We start from the raw sequence: 4044 nt of genomic DNA on the forward strand, positions 1-4044 counted from the left end.
ATCAGTCTATATGCTGTAATTCACTCATACGAGTCTAATGAGTCTGAACCTCCTACAACTAGGATGCACATTGGAAGACCCTCTCCCTTTGATGAACATCACTTTTATGAATGAAAGATGCGCATGGAGGTGTTCCTTCAGGCAACTGATTTTGACATGTGGATAATTGTCAATCGCGGGCCAATCATACTTACAAAAGTTGATAGCAATGGAAACAAGAGCATCAAAAGAGAAGAAGAATAAAATATTGAGGCTCGCCAGATCATCCAGAAAAATGCTAAAGCAAAGGGCCTCCTTTATAGGATTCTGCCAAGGAATGTTCTCGACAAGGTGTCCTCCTGCATCTTTGCCGATAACATATGGAGGACCCTGGAAGCTGACTATGAAAATGAAAATATTGGTTAGCACTGATGGCAATTGAGAAAAGCAAGTCAGAAAAGGAAGTGATAGGGATGATGACCATGAGTGATTCAGAGCCCGAAGACAAACCAAATAAGGTAAGTATCTCTAATCTGAAAGAAAATATTCATGCTATCACTACTAGAAACTAGAGCTATGGCAACGCTTTTTATAGCCACGGTTTTGTAACCGTTGCTATAGATGGTCTGTTGCAACGGTTTGAACCGTTGCGTAAGGTAATTGATACTATTGGCACAGTTTAGCCTCTAAACCGTTGCAGTAGTCTAAAAACCATTACAGTAGATTTTTTATGGCAACGATTTTGGACAACTGTAACAATAAGTTTATCTATGGTAACGGGTATTTGCAATTTTAATGTACGGCAACAGTTACGAATTCCCTCTATAATTTCCCCCAAATTTTGGACGGCCCGCCAAAAGATATATAGAACCGCTTCTTATATTATATATTATATATATATATATATATTTATATTTAATATTTAATAAAATAATAAAACCTAAAAATATACCTATACACACGGAGATTACGAGACAAACACCATCTCTTCCAAAAGTTCCGACCTCTCTCTCCCAAAAACCTTCATCAGTTCGCCGGAGATTAAGAGGAAGACGAACCACCATCTGCTCCCTATCATTTAGATTTCAATCTGTAGTAAGTCACTGATTTGGTGAGAAGTTGGAATTCTCCAGATCTTCAGAAGTTGTATGTCTTCTTAGAGCTTACATCCTCTGGCCACAAGGTTTGTTTTAATCTTCATACTTATATATTCCATTTTCAGATCCATTTTTCTCCATCTGTTCGGTAATGCATCTCAAAATTTGGTTGAGTACAGATTTCTAGGTTGCTCTGCATTCTAATTTGGTAGATATCACGTTTATGAGTAATTTGGGAAAAAGTGTAAATTAGTCAGTTGTTTGGATGTTAATACATGATTCAATTTGTCTTGCAATCAGAGAGTGATCTATGATTTTAAGTTAGTGACAGCATAGTGGCACTGTACTCACTGATCCTTTCCGACTGAGTCTGGGCTCTGTGTGTGTGTGTGTTGTGTGTGCAATGTGTGCGTGTGTGTGTATGTATGCAATGTCTGCGTCTATGTATGTATGTACGTCAAGCTAGCTCTGGATAACTTGTGCAATTTTATCTAGAAATATGTTAGAAATTCTGTCAAACTGCAGATACTTATAATAATGTTGACAGCCCTCTTTCCTATTTTCCTCTCTATTTTTAGCTTATCGGATCAATGTTAATTGATTTGGGTAATTACATTTTTGTCTCCATAAAGTTATTAGATTATAATACTGGAAAATACATTTTATATTTATCAAAATTTCTCCTCCCGTATATTTGAATATTTGATAGTTTTTCATGAAAGCTGAAGTGTTCTACATTAAATAAGTATTTACAATTCCAATCTCCTCCCATATATCTGTATATATTCTATTTGCATGTCAATTTTATGTTATCTATTGCCTAAGACGTATGAAGAATGAAATATTTCCATAAGCGGTGCAAATACTAAATAATGCTCCAGGTGTTATATTTGAATGCTAGTGACATTTTGTTTCCTGTGATGTGGACTTGGTGTGAGACTAATTCTTCTATCATCACGAGAGAAAAAAGACCTGTTCTTGTGTATTGTATTTATACAACTCTAACCTGCCTTCAAGTGTAAATTTTATGTAGTTTCTTGTTAAATTATTTGAACAAGCGTAATATGTCGGTTGCTACTATTTTAACTTCCGATAATGTAATTGCATAGATGGTATATTGGCACAGACATACAGTAGTGGTGAGGTAGCTTAATTTTCTGTCCATTTCACAAAATTGGATTTTGTTGTATAGATATATCAGTTGGTTATCATGCCAAAAAATGAGATATTTTTTTCTACATTATTGCCTTGTTGCAAATAATGTCACCTTTGAACACGTAGCTGCTTTCTTTGCCTGATTGTTGCAAAACAAATTGGTGCATGAACATATTGTTTTTGGGATAGCCTTAGCTGTAAAGTCCATAGACTTGACTGTCTCATGGACTTATTCCACAAATGGGATAATATTGACAAGATTTTGTAGAGTTAGCTTTCTTCCTTTTCCACCAATTTTAAGGATTGTGGGTTTATAATGCTTCCATCGCTGTCTGATTTTATCATTTTTTATGGCTTTGCGTTCTATGTTTTTGTGTGCGTCTTTTTTGAGTGTTTCAATTAGCCTTTTATATTGTCAATTGTATAATTTTCTGACATGGGTATAAAAACTTAACTATCTCCAAATCTTTCATGTGCAGATGTCCACAGTTGGTGGAAAAGTTTCTGGATCATCAGCTTTGGAAAGTCGCAGTGGCTTTAGTGTGGATTCACCTAAGTTCACGGCAGGTGACTACGTTTCATTATCCAGCCATGGATATGGTCATAAGGCTGAACAAAAATATGGTCATAAAGCTGAACAACAATATTCCGATAGAGTTTCTGATTATCCAACCCTTGATAGACACCAATATGCTGAACGACATAGCTCTTATACTGGGAGAGATCTGACAAGCGAGCAAGCCAGTCGATATCCTGATTCAATTTCTTTTGCTCATAAGCATCAGGTGCTGTATTTGGACTATGCCTAGTATATATACTAGGAATTCTTTGGACCATTACCACCACCCTGGACACACCATGCACACCTGCACATGAGATCTCAATGCTCATGATGGTAGTAATTATGATTGTGAAACTTTTGAATGGGAGTTGGAAAGTTTGAGTTACCTAACTCTTATTACTGCATTTCCTTAGAGATTGACTAAAACAGAATACGAAGGAGCTGGATCAGTAGAAGTTTATAGTCAATGAAAACCTAATATTGTCCTATTTCTTGCTGAGCTGCAACTTAACAGCAGAATTGCAGCAACTAAAAGTTGAAATCTAGGTTGTTTCTGATCAGTTTTCTGTAGCAATTTTGGCAGCAAATCTGCATGGGTGAACTCTCAAGTTAGCTGTTTTTTGGTTTAAGTGTTCCTCTGTTATTTGCTAACCTATATTGTGTTTGCTTTTCAGAATCTGAAAAATATTTGAATAGACATGAATCAAGAAGGGTGCTCAAGCAAAAATAAGAAAATATCCAACCACATTCCAGCTGCATCACTTGCATCTTTGCGAAATCAAAGGGTTTCGTCGTTGACAACAAAAGGAACCTTCCAAGCTACAAGGTCAAATGAAAATGAAGTACGACAATCAGAAGGTGGATTACCTTCATCTTTGCGAAACCAAAAGGTTTCGTCGTTGACAACAAAAACAGTCTTGAAAGCTATAAGGTCAAATGCAAATGAAGAACGACAATTCGAAGGTGGATCTCAATTGCAAGAAAAAGTACAGCAAGTGCCACATAATTCCACCTCTTCAGCAGCACAAGGAGTACATGAATAAGTGCAACAGGTGAGGAAGTAGTCTAGAGAAAAGAAATGGCCACTGTCTCAGCATCTTCGGTTTGCAAAGCTAAATCTCATTCTCAAATTCCCCAATCTTCATCTATTGTTCTTCCCCAATTATTTCCAATTCAATTCCTTCAATGTCAAAGGAACAGGGCCATTCCCTTCATCTATTCTTACTCTCGGAGTTTGGTGAATGTATATGA

The sequence above is a fragment of the Nicotiana attenuata genome, unplaced genomic scaffold (assembly GCF_001879085.1).
Source record: "Nicotiana attenuata strain UT unplaced genomic scaffold, NIATTr2, whole genome shotgun sequence".
Classification (NCBI taxonomy): Eukaryota; Viridiplantae; Streptophyta; class Magnoliopsida; order Solanales; family Solanaceae; genus Nicotiana; species Nicotiana attenuata.